We start from the raw sequence: 21,840 nt of genomic DNA, 5'->3' as shown, positions 1-21,840 counted from the left end.
CGCGCTGGGCCTGCCTTGCGGTAGGCCTGCCGCAGCCTTGGGCTGTGTTGTGGCGCGCCATTGCTTGCTGGGCGATGGCCTGGCTTCGTGCTGGGCCTTCGTCCGGCAGGCCTCGTCCGATGCTTATTCGTACGTTACGCTTCCGATAAAATTCCCGGTTTCAGAATTCATTTCCGATACGAACAATATTTAATATTTCCGATTCCGGAATTAATTTCCGTTTCGAACAAATATTTAATATTTCCGTTTCCGGAATTATTTTCCTATTCCGATAATATTTTCGATTCTGACAATATTTCCGTTTCCGGCAATATTCCGATTCCGGCAATATTTCCATTTCCGATAATATTTTCCGATACGTACCATGTTTCCGTTTCCGGCAACATCTACAACTTGGATAATGTTTATATTTCCGATACGATCCATATTTCCGATTCCGGCAATATCATCGTTTCCGGAGTAATCATTTCTTGCTTGTGACGATCTCAGCTCCCACTGAAACCAAGATCCGTCGATTCCGAATATCCATAGATGGAGTATTTAATGCCATTAAATACTTGATCCGTTTACGTACTATTTGTGTGACCCTACGGGTTCAGTCAAGAGTAAGCTGTGGATTAATATCATTAATTCCACTTGAACTGAAGCGGCCTCTAGCTAGGCATTCAGCTCACTTGATCTCACTGAATTATTAACTTGTTAATTAATACTGAACCGCATTTATTAGACTTAACATAGAATGCATACTTGGACCAAGGGCATTATTTCCTTCAGTCTCCCACTTGTCCTTAGGGACAAGTGTGCATTTCCTAATTCCTTTGTCGCTCGATGCTTGCTCTTGAACATAAGGTAAGAGTTGTCATCCTTATTATGTCCAGAGGTGTTTCTCGGTTTCAGAGTTCAACTAATCAAATAAACAGATAATCATAGCCTATGATTCATCCGAGCATGGCCATGCATTTCACAGTTTCTAGCTCTCCGAGTGGCCTTGTACAACTTTTAAGCATCTCATCCCGATTTATGGGAGGACAATCCCAATCTTGCGATCTTGAGATTAGACTTTGTTTGATAGGTGATTACCTGAGCGTTGCCTTTATAGTCTCCTTTTACGGTGCCACGGTTGGTCAACGTCAAAGCAACCAGTTCTCAAACAAGTAATCTCAAATCACTCAGGTATTGAGGATTTAGTGTCTAATAATTTTAATGAAATTTACTTATGACAGATTTTCATTTCTTACAGTAAAGTTTCATAGGTCTGTCCGATACTAGTCTTCCCAAAGTAAGTATCTATGTAAATGATTATGACATTGCCATGTCCACATAGTTCAAGAAACAGAACTACTAGTCATCTTGCATTCTAGTCGTCTAACGTTTTCTATGCGTCCAATTTTATAGAAAACTCCGACCAGGGACCATTTTCAACTTTTGACATTCAAGTTCACTTGATAGACATTTCTTAGTCACAGGACTGGTCCTGACAGTCTATCTTGAATATATCGTCAAATTGCAGGGACTCATCATTTAATACTAAACCAAGATTAAATGGAATATGAAAATACATTTCATATATGATAAATGTTCAACCCCATTGTTTAAGAACCATGGGCCTCAAAACCCATCTTTAAAACAGTTCATGGAATTCAAAGCTATGCTTGATTTCCAGTGCTACAATGTGAGTGTTGCTTCTCACTTGTTGCATAGGTTTAGTTATCATGCTTTGCCAATCTTAATATCCTTTTCATCGAATGTTCTTCGAGATAGATGATAAGATCTTTTGAGTATGTTTATTTTGTGATCTAGTCTTTCTTGCTACAATAGTGGTTCTACGCATTTTTCAATGAAGAACCATTAAGTCAACAAACATGTGATCTTCCCAAGTTCAATGAAGAACTCTTTAATATAAACAACTCTATTTTATTGCTTCTTAGGCAATAAGTACTTTTACTTCAACTGTATAGGTTGCTAGTGATGCTTTGTTTGGATTTACTTATCCAAGCAGTTCACAGATATGCGGAAGACTTTCTAACTATATCTTAGAACTTAGAAATTTAATTTCCCACGCAACAACTCATGGTCTCCAATCCATGTTGCCATTTCAAAACACGATGCTCTATAGCTCGTCTTTGTCAATGGTTAACTCCATAGGGTCTTGCTTGATCCTTTGCCAGTGTTTATGCGTGTAGCATCAATATTTAGCACATCTTTATTTCCTTAAATCAAGAACTATTCATATGTACCTTTTTAAGTACCATAAGTATTCTTGATCTCAATCTAGTTGATCTTCACTTAGATCAATAGAGATTGGTATATGTTCGTCATGCCTAAAGTCATACGATACATTTTTGGCGATCCTCATATTATATCATACATGATAAATTCTTTTGCAGAATAATTCTCAACTGAATTCTATTCATGTAACTTTAGCTCATTCAATTTCAGTAGATACTGAATCCAGCTAAATTCTTTGACATATAATATAGGTTAAGAATCTCACTTAGATCCTTTGATGTTTTAACTTAGTAAATGCTTATACATAGTTCAAACATTCTTTACTTAGATTTATTCATATGGGTCGAATATCTCCAATGGAGTCTTTCGTGTTTGATTTAGTAAATGCCATTACTTAATCCAAAACAATATCATAAGATCTTTGTAAATAGATCTTAATACCCAGTATGTACTAAGTTTCGCCATGGTCCATCATTGATGAATAATTTCAAATCTAAGTCATTAGCATTTGAATGTTATTTCACAATAGAGAGATATGTGTGATACACATAGGACCAATTAAGTTTTACGTACTCCCACTAAACTTCTTATATATCTATAAGAATCATGTACATTTTATGAAACTAAAATGCTTATTAGCTTCACTAAAATACAGTTCCAATTCCCAATTGCTTGCTTAAATCTGTACTTAGATTTCATAAGTTAGCATTCCTTTTCAAGCATTTATTTGGATCCACAAATCCTATGACATGCCATGTACATAGTTTTCTTCCAACATTTGATTGAGGAATACGTTTTGTCATCCAATTGTCATATGTACCAATATGTAATCATTGCTTGAATTATAGACTTGAGCATTACGATTATGCATGAGGTTTCAACACAATTCATGCCCTGAATTTGCTTGTAACCTTTAGCAACTAATCTAGCTTTGTGTGTGAACACAATTCCATGTTTGATGGTTTTTATCCTTAAAACAAACTTGCAACCAATAGGTGTGAAACTATTCTTGCAAATCAACAAAATTTCAATTTTGTCATCAAAACATTGGTTATGTTTTATGGCCTTTAACCATCTAAAACATTTGAGTCTATATATGGCCTCTAACCATTTTAGGGAATCTGGGTTTCGTCATAGCTTTCTTACAGGTCACAAACTCATTAATAGTTTGACTGCAAGTTGTAGGTTTCTTCACTATTAATAGAAGAATCTCATAGTTTCATTGACCTGAACTTTATGCCTACTTGGGTATAGAACATCAAAAAATAGAATATCAACAGGCACTTTGAGAGTCCTTTGAATATTCTGTTCTCCTTGAAGCACTTGTAAAGTCTTCTAAGAGATGTATATTCTTTAAAGCCACTTCTAAAGTCCTTAAAGAATACGTGTTCGGATTTTCTAAAGAACTTCGAAAAGCCTCCGGAATGTCCGTCTATGTTTGTTGTTCGCCTCGATGACTTTCGAGGTCTATTTTCTCCCACTTGTCATTTTGGAAACGAATCTCCAAAAGGACATCATTTCGAGCAAACAAACATTATGTTCTCAAAAATTCGTGGTAGAAACAATACCCTTGTGTCTCATTTGAATAAATCACAATGAAACATATATCTATACTTGGGGCCTTAGTTTGTTGAATAACAAACACTAAGCTCCCACTGAGTTTAGGAACTCTTTAGATATATTATGAAAAGATATTTTGAAATTACTTTTCAATATCTTTGACGAATTTGGTTTAGTTTGGTGGTAGTTGAGCATTTTGTTTTAGAAATTATAGGAAAAGTCTTTATGATCCATCATTGATCGAATCAAGTACTAATTGACTTCGATCAATCCAACTTAGATATGCCATATCTTATGGAGATCGATCGTGAAATTACAACACACAATCATTGATGATCATTTTTGGTCTCAAGTAATCATTAACATGATCTATCCTAGATATTTATGATTTCTTGCCATGTGGATTTTTATACTTCTGAATTTTTGAACTAGCCAAACAGATTCAAACTTATATCACATTTGAGTAAATAAACCTATATTCACTCAAGTCCATGTGAAATAATAAAGTCATAAAATCTTTCTTTAGCTGTGAACTCTATTGTCTAGGCGTTCTAACAATAGTTCATATTTTTTGTTACTTTCAACAAGTAAGACTAGCTTGTCTTGAATGATCTAGAAATCAATCAACTTTCAAAAAGTCCATCAAAATAGAGCTTATGAATGTTAACTTGTTGATATGGTCTAAGCAACAATGCCAAAGATTAATGGAACTCAAATCAAGGGTTTGATTTGAACCTAGTAAAGTTTTTATTTAAAGAGTTGTTTGTTTTAATCAAGCATATTGACTCAAACCGTAAATGACCATTTCATTCAAATAAACAAACAAACAATCATTGTTTTCGTTCTTCTTAATGTGAGTCTTTCTGTGTTTGAAGCAGAAATTTAGGTATGCTGATTATGGAACAAAATAGCCATTAAGTTCCAGCCTTTGAAAGGACTTAAAACAAACTAGCTGACCCTACAACTAATGTAGCATTGCCATGCTTCATTTCCCACTTGTAGGTCATTATTGTATCCTAGCTTCCATTGTTTGAGTTATTACCGAAGTAAGAACCTCAAGCAGTATATGATACCAAGGAAGTTTGATTGCTAGGTCACTTCTCTTTAAACATAAACTTATAGGTAGAAACGGAATCGTAAATTCCTTTCATTTGTTCCTCGTTTTCCTATTTCTTGTACCATTTCTTATAGTCTTAAGAATTGATTTCTTTAGTGTTGACTTTTATACTTTGTTAGACATGTCCAATGTCACTCCAACAAGGTTCTTACCATTGAATTAATGTTGAATATTCTGTTTCAACTAGATGATCTTACCAGAAGCTTCTAAAGTTCTCTAAGCATCGATCTATTCGAATGTCTAGGGACTAGACTCATTCGAGAATTAAATGGACAAAGATATTAGGTTGTTAACCATTGGTAAAGCTGAGTGTTTAAACTCAACGCTTTATGATCTCAAAACTACATTGTATTTTGAATTCACAAGCACCAATCGGTTTGCCATTCAATTTTGATACTCGAAAACAACCATAAAAGTCATTAAAAGAAACGTACATTTAAATTGCTCATTTTCTCTCATTTCCGTGAATCGTTCTTGGATTCATTACCAATCAAGGAAATTGACTGTTACCTTTCTAAAAGGATTTATTGCAGTGCAAGATATTTAATTATAAACAATAATTAAAACATACATTGAAGCATGCAAAGTCTAAACATTTATCATGAGTAATAACTTGAAAATTAAAGCAATCATGCAATTTAAACAAGTCATTATCATTTTATTCGAATTATGTGTTCCGTCAGGTGTGAATAAAATGATTCCAAGACCCTAAAACCATTGAAGAATTAAGCACAGTTTGTCGACTCAATTCTAAAACATTTTAGGTAAGCAAAAGCCTTTTGCTAATAGTCTAGAAACTACTCTTGGTTGATAGGTACGTCTAAGAACTTATTAGGTAAACCTATCGATTTTGCCACGACATAAAAGGACTCCTTACTTATATCGTTGAGTTTCACCAAAACTAACATGTACTCACAATTATTTGTGTACCTTGCCCCTTTAGGACCAATAAGTAACACCTCGCTGAGCGAAAACTATTACTAGATTGATGTAAAGGATATCCAAGCAAGTGTATATTTTGGCATGGCACCTTTTAACTCAATTTTTAAGTTTGGAACTTAAGGCTCTTACTATGTTGGTTAGATTTTAAGTGAACTAAAATCCTTAATCATGCAACATAATCAAGCCACAATCTCATGCATAATTAAGACATATTTAAAGCAATAAATAACTTAAAGCATGCATAAGATAAATGTGATCTAGTATGGCCCGACTTCATCTTGAAGCTTCAACTTCAAAGTCCGTCTCGAAAATCTCCGTGGGAGGCACCATTTTCTTCAAATAGGATAAGCTATAATTAAACTAATTACAACTATTTGATGGTACGTAGACCATATTTGAATTGAAAAACAATTTTGGTACTTTAGACCAATTACATTCAAATTAATGGTACGCAGACCATATTTTCTATCCTATTTGGGCCATACTAGTCACTTCATAACCTGCAAAACAGTACATATACAATGTATACCATTCACCCATTCATTATCATGAATGGCCCACATAGCTGGTTAGTAAAACACGTTATGCATCACATAAATATTTGCAGCAATTAATCAAGGGCACCAATAATCTACAAATTATTCAGTCCTTATTAATTCTAATCAAGTTGTTTTAACCTTAAGGATTTGTAGACCTAATCAAGAGTTTATGACTAAAAGGGCTCCCACTTAAACCAATAAATTCATATGCTTTACTAATTTTAAACATAAAAATGTATTTCTAGTCTAACCGGAAACATACAAATTTAATTAAAATTTAAAGCTCATATAAATTTATAATTGAATCCGCTTATTTAATTTATTTTCAGTCGTATTTAAATTAATTCATGATTTTAATTTTAGTAAAATAATTAGAATAAATAAAATTTATTATAATTATAATATTCAAAATTAAAATCCAAGAAAACAATTTAAATTATTAATTTTAAAATTAATTAAAATTACGTAAACTGAAAATTTCAAATTAAAATTTTAAAACGATCTAATCGTAACGCAACAATCCCACGCAATGCATAGCCATGGGCCACACGCACACAACCATCGCTGGCCATGTGCGCGCAGCCCATGCGCTGCGTCGTATCGCTGCTGCTCACCATCGCAAGGCGCGCGCCATCGCTCGTCGCAACAAGCATGCTGCTTACCATCGCTGGGCGCAGGCGCTCGTCGCACGCGCACGCTGCTCACCATCGCTGGGCGCAGCGCCAGCGCTCGTCGCAACAAGCATGCTGCTCACCATCGCTGGGCGCAGCGCTCGTCGCACGCGCACACGAGACAGTGCGCGCTGTGGCGCAGCTCGCTTGCTGCCCACACGCGACTGCTAGTGCCTTGCTCTCGCCCTTGCCCATGCGCCCATCGCACACAGCCCACGACACAAGGCAGGGCTGCTGCCTTGTGCTCGTGCACCATGCCCTTGCTCGCTGCATTCGTACCGCATGGGCGACGAGCTCCCTTGCTCGTCGTCGCATGCCCGCACTATACAACACCCCTTAAGGGTAACACGTAGCGTCCATTGCTTTGTGCGTGCAAGTTATATGAGCGAATCGCATAAAAATTAAAAATTTATTTTCAAAATTAATGACACATTAATAAATCATACTAATTTCATAATTTTAGGGCGAAAAATCGAAAATTTATTATTTAATTGATTTCCGATTAACATCGATTCAAGTCTAGGTCATAAAAATTTAAAATTTAACATAAATTTACAATTTTTATGGTGGATTTTAATCATAGGTATTTAATTAAATCATGACTAATTATGAAAATCAAATTAATTCTAAATTATTCCAATTTTCAACAAATTAATCATAATTACAAATTAGATTGCATAATTAACAAGGCTAGGCATTCAAACTTGTTAAACATATACAGTAGGTCAATCAAAATTCAAGATTTATCAACACGAATCGCAAATATTTAATTTAACATCTTAAATTTACGAAATTTTGCATTCGAAAAACTAAAACCTCCGAAACGTCATAGTTAGGCTTCGAATTTGAGAATTCTGGGTTCGGCCGAAAAATACTCTTTTTGTCAAAATTTTAGAATGCCTTTTACATGCGGAATTGACACAAAAATCACTCGATTTGGATGAGTAACGAAGAAACTGCCGAAAACTGCGTACGTATAATTAAATAAACGCAATTTGCAATTAATTAACAATTACGAAAATTAATCACCCCTTTTAATTCTTGCAAATTTGTAATATTTAACCATGTTCATGCAATTTAGATTATGAAAATAATAAGAGGCTCTGATACCACTGTTAGGTTATGATACATATGACAATTCATAAATCATGCGGAAAAACCATAAAGCCAGGAAAGCATATTATTTACACATAATCATTTAGCATAGAATAGATGCATACATGTTGTAGCGTGCCTTCCCTAGCTGCGCCCGAACCGAACAAGAACAAGTCTTTAGGACTCCAAATATCGTCCCTCCGTAGATAGTCCACAGTACGTCCGGATCCGCCTCAAGTTAGACCAACTAGAATCGCCCTTAAGGTGCTTAGGAATTTCGGCTAGTGTTTGCAAGTGTATGGCTGATTTTTATTTCAAAAACTTACCCTTTGAATACTTCAATCGTGCGTATAAATTATGACCCTAGGCCCTTATTTATAGAGGTTTGGAAAGGGAATTGGAATCCTAGTAGGATACGATTTAATTAAACTTAGAATCCTACAAGGACTCTAATTAATTAAATAATCCTAATAGGAATAGTAATTTAATCATACATCAAATCCTAATAGTTTTAGGAATTATGCATGGACACAAACACACACACGAGCATGACCCGCAAGCATGCAGGCCATGCCCGCGCACAGCCCACACGCCCACGAAGCCCATGCGAGCTACCGCAGCCCACGAGGCTGCCATGGCCTTAGCTGCGCGCTGGGCCTGCCTTGCGGTAGGCCTGCCGCAGCCTTGGGCTGTGTTGTGGCGCGCCATTGCTTGCTGGGCGATGGCCTGGCTTCGTGCTGAGCCTTCGTCCGGCAGGCCTCGTCCGATGCTTATTCGTACGTTACGCTTCCGATAAAATTCCCAGTTTTAGAATTCATTTCCGATACGAACAATATTTAATATTTCCGATTCCGGAATTAATTTCCGTTTCGAACAAATATTTAATATTTCCGTTTCCGGAATTATTTTCCTATTCCGATAATATTTTCGATTCTGACAATATTTCCGTTTCCGGCAATATTTCCGATTCCGGCAATATTTCCATTTCCGATAATATTTTCCGATACGTACCATGTTTCCGTTTCCGGCAACATCTACGACTTGGATAATATTTATATTTCCGATACGATCCATATTTCCGATTCCGGCAATATCATCGTTTCCGGAGTATTCATTTCTTGCTTGTGACGATCTCAGCTCCCACTGAAACCAAGATCCGTCGATTCCGAATATCCATAGATAGAGTATTTAATGCCATTAAATACTTGATCCGTTTACGTACTATTTGTGTGACCCTACGGGTTCAGTCAAGAATAAGCTGTGGATTAATATCATTAATTCCACTTGAACTGAAGCAGCCTCTAGCTAGGCATTCAGCTCACTTGATCTCACTGAATTATTAACTTGTTAATTAATACTGAACCGCATTTATTAGACTTAACATAGAATGCATACTTGGACCAAGGGCATTATTTCCTTCAGATATGTATGTGCGAACGAGCGTTCATAGAATGGCCGTTGTGTGCGGTTCCATTAATCAGTTTGCTTGAATCATTTTTTTTTTGAGCAATGACTGATTTTGAATAGTTTGCTTAGAAGCTTGATAGGGTTCAGGCCCATTCATGAAGTGGGCTCAAACATCATGCCCTTTCGATTGTTCAAACATTTGCTTCGAGATTTTTTTTTATTTTTCTATGGTCGTTTCGTAGCTTGGAGCCCCCAAGTATGCATGTTGGGATGCTTCCTTTTGGCGTACGATTTTTGTAGGTTCTTTCGAGAAAGATGCCCAGGGGTTCCGCTCGTGTAGGTGCGAGCTATCCCTTTCGTGGTAGGTAATATTTTTCTACCTTTAATCCTTAATGTAGGAGTCGTGTGGCTTGCATTTTGAATTTGGGCGATAAGTAGTCTTTGCCTCTTTTACACGTGCTCTTGGTCGTGCCTACATTAGTGCAATATGCCTTACTCTTTTTTTTTTAGACTTGTACCGCGGGATGGTTGAACTTATGGTGCGACGTAGGCTTGTATGGCCTAACCGCATGTATTAGAACATTTCTCCAAGTGTTGGGATATCATTATTTGCATTGGAGTACTTCATCACGCCTCGTTCAGGTGCTCGAACAAGTGTAGCACCTTCTGCGTGGGTTTGCACGGCTTATTACTTCGTTCGACGCGAGGATTCATAGGTGTTTCTTTTTTATTTTTATATCTGGGCAAAACTTGGCTAGCAGAAAGATTCAGCGCCCAGGCTGGGGCGTTAAAGATATAGGCGCCCAGCTCTGGGCGTTGAAAATGATTTCTGGGTATATTTTGACAGTTCTTATCCTTGATTTTTTTTTCTTTCGTTTTTGCTTTGGAACGAGGTAGACTGTGTAACAGGCGCTTGTAGGGCGAGCATTAGGTGCAGTAGTTTGATCGGAGTTTTGGTGACTCGCGATTTTCCGTTACCCTTGTTAGTGGGGTGACTTTATATATTCTAAGTAGTGCTTTAGAATTTGGGAGGGGTTGTAGCCATTCTAAGGTTCGTTTTACATGATTAAAGCTTAGGATTGTGCCCCTATGATGTATGTATAGCATTAGCGTCGAGAATATGCGATAAAATCGTCATTTCGAGCATTTTTAGAGTGTTTTTCTCAAGCCCCCAATTGTAGCTACGGGATTGGCTTGGTGCTATAATGCTTTGCATACGTCTTTATGCATTCATGGTGACATGGATCATGAATAGTTTGAACCAGACTCGTTTAGTGCGAGGTACGTTCAAGTAGTGACATGCTACTTCTCTTGTAAATGTCGTATTATGCGACATCGCCATGATCAAGGTAGTAACATGTGGAAGTGTGCCTTGACCAAAAGTTAGGTGCCTTTCTTTACCCATAATCATATTTAGAAATCTTTTTGACTCACTTGCAACATCGAGATAAACGCATACTTTGAAGGAAATAATGCCCTTGGTCCAAGTATGCATTCAATGTTAAGTATAATAAATGCGGTTCATTATTAATTAACAAGTTAATAATTCAGTGAGATCAAGTGAGCTGAATGCCTAGCTAGAGGCCGCTTCAGTTCAAGTGGAATTAATGATATTAATCCACAGCTTACTCTTGACTGAACCCGTAGGGTCACACAAATAGTACGTAAACGGATCAAGTATTTAATGGCATTAAATACTCCATCTATGGATATTCGGAATCGACGGATCTTGGTTTCAGTGGGAGCTGAGATCGTCACAGGCAAGTAATGAATACTCCGGAAACGATGATATTGCCGGAAACGGAAATATGGATCGTATCGGAAATATAAATATTATCCAAGTCGTAGAGGTTGCCGGAAACGGAAACATGGTACATATCGGAAAATATTATCGGAAATGGAAATATTGCCGGAATCGGAAATATTACCGGAAACGGAAATATTGTCAGAATCGGAAATATTATCGGAATCGGAAAATAATTCCGGAAACGGAAATATTAAATATTTGTTCGAAACGGAAATTAATTCCGGAATCGGAAATATTAAATATTGTTCGTATCGGAAATGAATTCCGGAATCGAGAATTTAATCGGAAGCGCATCGTACGAATTAGCATCGGACGAGGCCTGCCAGACGAAGGCCCAGCACAAAGCCGGGGCCATCGCCCAGCAAGCCAAGCGCAACAACCACACGCCAAGCATGCGACCAGGCCCAGCGCAAAAGCCAGGCCCAGCCGAAGCTTGGGCGCGCGCGCGGGGCTGCGACGAGTGGGCTGGCGCTGTGCGTGGGCCGCAAGGCCTGTGTGCGGTGCTAGAGTATTACTCGAAGTGTGTTACTCGAATCCTAAAGCGTATAGAGTTCGTTTAATGATTAAATTCCTAATCCTAAAAGATAAATTAATTAAATAAGAGTTCCACTAGGATTCTAATTTAATTAATTCGTATCCTAGTAGGATTCCAATTCTCTTTCCATACCCCTATAAATATGTGGCCTGGGTTCACAATTTATAACGAGTTTTCAAGTATTCAAAGTGAGTTTTTGAGAGAAAAATTCAGTCACATACCTTGCCTAAAAGTGCCGAAATTATTAGTACCTTAAGGGCGATTCTAGTTGGTCAATCTTAAGGCGGATCCGGACGTGCTGTGGACTATCTACGGAGGGACGACACTTGGAGTCCTAAAGACTTGTTCTTGTTCGGTTCGGGCGCAGCTAGGGAAGGCACGCAACAAAGAGTATGCTTCTAAACTATGCTATATGATTATGTGTAAATAATATGTATTCCTGGCTTAATGGTTGTTTCCGCATGATTTATGAATTGTCATATGTATCATAACCTAACAGTGGTATCAGAGCCTCTTATTATTTTCATAATCTAAATTGCATGAACATGGTTAAATATTACAAATTTGCAAGAATTAAAAGGGGTGATTAATTTTCGTAATTGTTAATTAATTGCAAATTGCGTTTATTTAATTATACGTACGCAGTTTTTCGGCAGTTTCTTCGTTACTCATCCAAAATGAGTGATTTTTGTGTCAATTCCGCATGTAAAAGGAATTCTAAAATTTTGACAAAAAAAGTATTTTTCGGCCGAACCCATAATTCTCAAATTCGAAGCCTAACTATGACTTTTCGAAGGTTTTAGTTTTTCGAATGCAAAATTTCGTAAATTTAAGATGTTAAATTAAATATTTGCAATTCTTGTTGGTAAATCTTGAATTTTTGATTGACCTACTGTATATGTTTAACAAGTTTGAATGCCTAGCCTTGTTAATTATGCAATCTAATTTGTAATTATGATTAATTTGTTGAAAATTAGAATAATTTAGAATTAATTTGATTTTCATAATTAATTATAATTTAATTAGATACCTATGATTAAAAACCACCATAAAAATTGTAAATTTATAATAAATTTTAAATTTTTATGACCTAGACTTGAATCCATGTAAATCGGAAATCAATTGAATAATAAATTTTCGATTTTTTCGCCCTAAAATTATGAAATTAATATTATTTATTAATTTGTCATTAATTTTAAGTATAAATTTTTAAATTTTATGCGATTCGTTCATATAACTTGCACGCACAAAGCAATGGACGCTAAGTGTTACCCTTAAGGGGTGTTGTATAGTGCGGGCATGTGACAACGAGCAAGGGAGCTCGTCGCCCATGCGGCACGAATGCAATGAGCAAGGGCATGGTGCACGAGCACAAGGCAGCAGCCCTGCCTTGTGTCGTGGGCTATGAGCAATGGACGAATGGGCATGGGCGAAGGCAAGGCACGGCAGTCGCGTGTGGGCAGCAAGCGAGCTGCGCCACAACGCGCACTGCCTCGCGCAAGCGCGCGCAGCCTCGCGCGCAGCGAGGGCAAACTCGCGTGCCACGTGTGTTGCGCCCAGCGTCGATGCCGCGCGCAGCGACCGCTGGCTCGTACCAAGCGAGCGCTAGCGAGCGCGCACAGCATGCGCTGGCGAGTGCACGAAGCGAGCGCTGGCCCGCGTGCAGCGAGCGCTAGCGAGCGAACGCAGCGAGCGATGGCTCGCCTGCATCGAGCGCTGGCGCGCGCGCAGCGAGCACCAGCTCGCGCGATGGCTTGCGAAGGAGAGCAGCAGCGATGCGATGCAGCGCATGGGCTGCGCGCACATGGCCAGCGATGGCTGTGTGCGTGTGGCCCATGGGCGTACGTTGCGTGGGGTTGTTGCGTTACGATTAGATCGTTTTGAAATTTTAATTTGAAATTTTCAGTTTACGTAATTTTAATTAATTTTAAAATTAATAATTTAAATTATTTTCTTGGATTTTAATTTTTAATATTGTAATTATAATAAATTTTATTTATTCTAATTATTTTACTAAAATTAAAATCATGAATTAATTTAAATACGACTGAAATTAAATTAAACTTTTTGGATTCAATTATAAATTTATATGAGCTTTAAATTTTAATTAAATTTGTATGTTTCCGGTTAGACTAGAAATACATTTTTATGTTTAAAATTAGTAAAGCATATGAATTTATTGGTTTAAGTGGGAGCCCTTTTAGTCATAAACTCTTGATTAGGTCTACAAATCCTTAAGGTTAAAACAACTTGATTAGAATTAATAAGGACTGAATAATTGGTAGATTATTGGTGCCCTTGATTAATTGCTGCAAATGTTTACGTGATGCATAATGTGTTTTACTAACCAGCTATGTGGGCCATTCATGATAATGAATGGGTGAATGGTATATATTGTATATGTACTGTTTTGCAGGTTATGAAGTGACTAGTATGGCCCAAATAGGATAGAAAATATGATCTGCGTACCATTAATTTGAATGTAATTGGTCTAAAGTACCAAAGTTGTTTTTCAATTCAAATATGGTCTGCGTACCATCAAATAGTTGTAATTAGTTTTAATTATAGCTTATCCTATTTGAAGAAAATGGTGCCTCCCACGGAGATTTTCAAGACGGACTTTGAAGTTAAAGCTTCAAGATGAAGTCGGGCCATACTAGATCACATTTATCTTATGCATGTTTTAAGTTATTTATTGCTTTTAAATATGTCTTAAAATGCATGAGATCAAAGCTTGATTATGTTGCATGATTAAGGATTTTAGTTCACTTAAAATCTAACCAACATAGTAAGAGTCTTAAGTTCCAAACTTAAAAATTGAGTTAAAAGGTGCCATGCCAAAATATACACTTGCTTGAATATCCTTTACATCAATCTAGTAATAGTTTTCGCTCAGCGAGGTGTTACTTATTGGTCCTAAAGGGGCAAGGTACACAAATAATTGTGAGTACATGTTAGTTTTGGTGAAACTCAACGATATAAGTAAGGAGTCCTTTTATGTCGTGGCAAAATCGATAGGTTTACCTAATAAGTTCTTAGACGTACCTATCAACCAAGAATAGTTTCTAGACTATTAGCAAAAGGCTTTTGCTTACCTAAGATGTTTTAGGATTAAGTCGACAAACTGTGCTTAGTTCTTCAATGATTTTAGGATCTTGGAATCATTTTATTCACACCTGCCGGAACACATAACTCGAATAAAATGCTAATGACTTGTTTAAATTGCATGATTGCTTTCATTTTCAAGTTATTATTCATGATAAATGTTTAGACTTTGCATGCTTCAATGTATGTTTTAATTATTGTTTATAATTAAATATCTTGCACTGCGGTAAATCCTTTTAGAAAGGTAACAGTAAATTTCCTCGATTGGTCATGAATCCAAGAACGATTCACGGAAATGAGAGAAAATGAGCAATTTAAAATGTACGTTTCTTTTAGCGACTTTTATGGTTGTTTTCGAATATCAAAATCGAATGGCAAACCAATTGGTGCTTGTGAATTCAAAATACACTGTAGTTTTGAGATCATAAAGCATTGAGCTTAAAACGCTCAGCTTTACCAATGGTTAACAACCTAATATCTTTGTCCATTTAATTCTCGAATGAGTCTAGTCCCTAGACATTCGAATAGATTGATGCTTAGAGAACTTTAGAAGCTTCTGGTAAGATCATCTAGTTGAAACAGAATATTCAACATAAATAAAATGGTAAGAACTCTGTTGGAATGACATCGGACATGTCTAACAAAGTATAAAAGTCAACACTATATAATTCAATTCTTAAGACTATAAGAAAGGGTACAAGAAATAGGAAGACAAGGAACAAATGAAAGGAATTTACGATTCCGTTTATACCTATAAGTTTATGTTTAAAGAGAAGTGACCTAGCAATCAAACTTCCTTGGTATCATATACCGCTTGAGGTTCTTACTTCGGTAATAACTCAAACAATGGAAGCTAGGCTACACTAATGACCTACAAGTGGGAAATGAAGCATGGCAATGCTACATTAGTTGTAGGGTCATCTAGTTTGTTTTAAGTCCTTTCAAGGCTGGAACTAAATGGCTATTTTGTTCCATAATCAGCATACCTAAAATTCTGCTTCAAACACAGAAAGACTCACATTCAGAAGAACAAAAACAATGTTTGTTTGTTTGTTTATTTGAATGAAATGGTCATTTACGGGATGAGTCAATATGCTTGATTAAAACAAACAACTCTTTAACAATAAAAACTTTACTAGGTTCAAATTAACCCCTTGATTTGAGTTCCACTAATCTTTGGCACTGTTGCTTAGACCATATCAACAAGTTAACATTCAAAAGCTCTATTTTGATAGAATTTTGAAAGTTGATTGATTTCTAGATCAATTTAAGACAACTAGTCTTACTTGTTGAAAGTAACAAAAGATATGAACTATTGTTAGAACGCCTAGACAATAGAGTTCAAAGCTAAAGAAAGATTTTATGACTTTATTATTTCACATGGATTTGAGTGAATATAGGTTTATTTACTCAAATGTGATATAAGTTGAATGTGTTTGGCTAGTTCAAAGATTCAGAAGTATAAAATCCACTTGGCAAGAAATCATAAAAGATCTAGGTCAGATCATGTTGATGATTACTTGAGACCAAATATGATCATCAATGATTGTGTGTTGTAATTTCACAATCCAGCTCCATAAGATATGGCATATCTACGTTGGAATGATCGAAGTCAATTAGTACTTGATTCGATCAATGATGAATCATAAAGACTTTTCCTATAATTTCTAAAACAAAATGCTCAACTACCACCAAACTAAACCAAATTCGTCAAAGCTATTGAAAAGTAATTTCAAAATAACTTTTCATAAAATATATCTAGAGAGTTGCAAAACTCAGTGGGAGCTTAATGTTTGTCATTTGACAAACTAAGGCCCAAGTATAGATATATGTTTCATAGTGATTTATTCAAATGAGACACAAGGGTATTGTTTCTACCACGAATTTTTGAGAACATAATGTTTGTTTGCTCGAAATAATGTCCTTTTGGAGATTCGTTTCCAAAATGACAAGTGGGAGTAAATAGACCTCGAAAGTCTTCGAGGCGAACAACAAACATAAACGGACATTCCGGAGGCTTTTCGAAGTGCTTCAGATAATCCGAACTTATTCTGTAAGGACTTTACAAGTGGCTTTAAAGAATAGACATCTCTTAGAAGACTTTACAAGTGCTTCAAAGAGAACAGAATATTCAAAGGACTTTCAAGTGGCTATTGATATTCTATTGTTTGATGTTCTATACCCAAGTAGGCATAGGATTCAAGTCACTGAAACTATGAGATTCTTCTATTAGATAGTGAAGAAACATAGAGATCAGGTCAATGAAACTATGAGATTCTTCTATTAAATAGTGAAGAAACCTACAACTTGCAGTCAAACTATTATCATGTAGATTAATGAGTTTGTGACCCGTAAGGAAGCTATGACGAAACCCAGATTCCCTAAAATGGTTAGAGGCCATATATAGACTCAAAATGTTTTAAATGGTTAGAGGCCATAAAACATACTCAATGTTTTGATGACAAAATTGAAATTTTGTTGATTTGCAAGAATAGTTTCACACCTATTGGTTGCTAGTTTGTTTTAAGGATAAAAACCATCAAACATAAAATTGTGTTCACACACAAAGCTAGATTAGTTGCTAAAGGTTACAAGCAAATTCACGATGTGGATTGTGTTGAAACCTCATGCAAAATCGTAATGCTTAAGTCTATAATTTAAGCAATGATTGCATATTGGTACATATGGCAATTGGATGACAAAACATCTTCCTCAGTCAAATGTTGGAAGAAACTATGTACATGGTATGTCATAGGATTTGTGGATCCAAATAAATGCTTGAAAAGAAAAGCTAGTTTATAAAATCTAAGTACAGATTTAAGCAAGCAATTGGGAATTAGAACTATATTTTAGTGAAGCTAATAAGTATTTTAGTTTCATAAAATGTACATGATTCTTATAGATATATAAGAAGTTTAGTGGGAGTACATAAAACTTAATTGGTCCTGTGTGTATCACACACATATCTCTCTATTGAGAAATAACATTCAAATGCTAATGACTTAGATTTGAGATTATTCATCAATGATGGACCATGGCGGAACTTAGTACATACTGGGTATTAAGATCTATTTACAAAGATCTTATGATATTGTTTTGGATTAAGTAATGACATTTACTAAATCAAACACGAAAGTCTCCATTGGAGATATTCGACCCATGTGAATAAATCTAAGTAATGAATGTTTGAACTATGTATAAGCATTTACTAAGTTAAAACATCAAAGGATCTAAGTGAGATTCTTAACCTATATTATATGTCAAAGAATTTAGCTGGATTCCGTATCTACTGAAATTGAATGAGCTAAAGTTACATGAATACAATTCAATTGAGAATTATTCTGCAAAAGAATTTATCATGTATGATATAATATGAGGATCGCCAAAAATGTATCGTATGACTTTAGGCATGACGAACATATACCAATCTCTATTGATCTAAGTAAATATCAACTAGATTGAGATTAAGAATACTTATGGTACTTGAAAAGGTACATAGGAATAGTTCTTGATTCAAGGAAATAAAGATATGCTAAATATTGATGCTACACGCATAAACACTGGCAAAGGATCAGGCAAAGACCCTTTGGAGTTAACCATTGACAAGGACGAGCTAAAGAACATCGTGTTTTAAAATGGCAACATGGATTGGAGACCATGAGTTGTTGCGTGGGAAATTAAAATATTAATTTCTATGTTCTAAGATACAACTGGAAAGTCTTCCACATGTCTGTGAACTGCTTGGATAAGTAAATCCAAACAAAGCATCACTAGCAACCTAAACAGTTGAAGTAAAAGTACTTATTGCCTAAGAAGCAATAAAACAGAGTTGTTCATTGAACTTGGGTGGATCACATGTCTGCTAACTTGATGGCTCTTCATTGCAAAATGCGTAGAACCACTATCGAAGTAAGAAAGACTAGATCACATAATAAACAAACTCAAAAGATCTTATCATCCTATTGAAGGAAATAATTCCCTTGGTCCAAGTATGCATTCTATGTTAAGTCTAATAAATGCGGTTCAGTATTAATTAACAAGTTAATAATTCAGTGAGATCAAGTGAGCTGAATGCCTAGCTAGAGGCCGCTTCAGTTCAAGTGGAATTAATGATATTAATCCACAGCTTACTCTTGACTGAACCCGTAGGGTCACACAAATAGTACGTAAACGGATCAAGTATTTAATGGCATTAGATACTCCATCTATGGATATTCGGAATCGACAGATCTTGGTTTCAGTGGGAGCTGAGATCGTCACAGGCAAGAAATGAATACTCCGGAAACGATGATATTGCCGGAAACGGAAATATGGATCGTATCGGAAATATAAATATTATCCAAGTCGTAGATGTTGCCGGAAACGGAAACATGGTACGTATCGGAAAATATTATCGGAAATGGAAATATTGCCAGAATCGGAAATATTGCCGGAAACGGAAATATTGTCAGAATCAGAAATATTATCGGAATCGGAAAATAATTCCGGAAACGGAAATATTAAATATTTGTTTGAAACGGAAATTGATTCCGGAATCGGAAATATTAAATATTGTTCGTATCGGAAATGAATTCCGGAACCGGGAATTTAATCGGAAGCGTATCGTACGAATTAGCATCGGACGAGGCCTGTCGGACGAAGGCCCAGCACGAAGTCGGGCCATCGCCCAGCAAGCCAAACGCGCGCCCAGCCAAGGCAGCACCCAGGCCCACCGCAAGGCAGGCCCAGCGCGCGCCAAGGCCATGGCCTCGCTGCGTGGGCTGCTGCTCGCACGCACACGCATGGGCGGCCCTCGTGGCTGCCGTGTGTGTGTGAGTTTGTGTTCATGCATGATTCCTAAAACTATTAGAATTAGTATATGATTAAATTCCTATTCCTAAAAGGATAAATTAATTAATTAGAGTTCTTGTAGGATTCTAAGTTTAATTAATTCGTATCCTACTAGGATTCCAATTCCCTTTCCATAACTCTATAAATACGTGCCTAGGGTCACATATTTTCAGAGATTAATTCAAGTATTCAAAGTGAGTTTTGAGAGAAAAATTCAGTCATATTTCTTACCTAAAAGTGCCGAAAATTCTAGTACCTTAAGGGCGATTCTAGTTGGTCAATCTTATGGCGGATCCGGACGTGCTGCGGACTATCTACGGAGGGACGACACTTGGAGTCCTAAAGACTTGTTCTTGTTCGGTTCGGGCGCAGCTAGGGAAGGCACGCAACAAAGAGTATGCATCTAAACTATACTATATGATTATGTGTAAATAATATGTATTCCTGGCTAAATGGTTTTTCCGCATGATTTATGAATTGTCATATGTATCATAACCTAACAGTGGTATCACGAGCCCCTTATTATTTTCATAATCTAAATTGCATGAACATGGTTAAATATTACAAATTTGCAAGAATTAAAAGGGGTGATTAATTTTCGTAATTGTTAATTAATTGCAAATTGCGTTTATTTAATTCTACGTACGCAGTTTTTCGGCAGTTTCTTCGTTACTCATCCAAATCAAGTGATTTTTGTGTCAATTCCGCATGTAAAAGGCATTCTAAAATTTTGACAAAAATAGTGTTTTTCTGCCGAACCCAGAATTCTCAAATTCGAAGCCTAACTATGACTTTTCGAAGGTTTTAGTTTTTCGAATGCAAAATTTCGTAAATTTAAGATGTTAAATTAAATATTTGAGATTCTTGTTGATAAATCTTGAATTTTTGATTGACCTACTGTATATGTTTAACAAGTTTGAATGCCTAGCCTTGTTAATTATGCAATCTAATTTGTAATTATGATTAATTTGTTGAAAATTAGAATAATTTAGAATTAATTTGATTTTCATAATTAATTATAATTTAATTAGAAACCTATGATTAAAAACCACCATAAAAAATTGTAAATTTATGATAAATTTTAAATTTTTATGACCTAGACTTGAATCCATAATAATCGGAAATCAATTGGATAATAAATTTTCGATTTTTTCGCCCTAAAATTATGAAATTAATATTATTTATTAATTTGTCATTAATTTTAAATATAAATTTTAATTTTTATGCGATTCATTCATATAACTTGCACGCACAAAGCAATGGACGCTTCGTGTTACCCTTAAGGGGTGTTGTATAGTGCGGGCATGCGACGACGAGCAAGGGAGCTCGTCGCCCGTGCGGCACGAATGCAATGAGCAAGGGCATGGTGCACGAGCACAAGGCAGCAGCCCTGCCTTGTGTCGTGGGCCACGAGCTATGAACAAATGGGCATGGGCGAAAGGCAAGCCAAGGCAGTCGCGTGTGGGCAGCAAGCGAGCTGCGCCACGACGCGCACTGCCTCGCGCAAGCGCGCGCAGCCTCGCGCGCAGCGAGCGCAAGCTCGCGTGCCACGAGCGCTGCGCCCAGCGATTGATCGCGCGCAATTGCTCGCGCGCACAGTGAGCGATGGCTCGCGCGCACAGCGATCGATGGCTCGCGCGCACAGCGAGCGATGGCTCGCGCGCACGGCGAGCAATGGCTCGCGCGCACGGCGAGCAATGGCTCGCGCGCACAGCGAGCAATGGCTCGCGCGCAGCGAGCGCTGGCGAGCGCGCACAGCGAGCGATGGCTCGCGTGCGTCGAGCGCTGGCGCGCGCGCAGCGAGCACCATAGCGTGCGATGGCTTGCGATGGAAGATGCAGCAGCTATGCGACGAGCGCATGGGCTGCGCGCACATGGCCAGCGATGGCTGTGTGCGTGCGGCCCATGGGCGTGCAATGCGTAGGGTGTTTGCGTTGCGATTAGATCGTTTTGAATGTTTAATTTGAAATTTTTCAGTCTACGTAATTTTAATTAATTTTAAA

Source organism: Spinacia oleracea, chromosome 3 (genome assembly GCF_020520425.1).
Source record: "Spinacia oleracea cultivar Varoflay chromosome 3, BTI_SOV_V1, whole genome shotgun sequence".
NCBI classification, from domain to species: domain Eukaryota; kingdom Viridiplantae; phylum Streptophyta; class Magnoliopsida; order Caryophyllales; family Amaranthaceae; genus Spinacia; species Spinacia oleracea.
Note: the sequence above shows the minus strand (reverse complement) of the source record.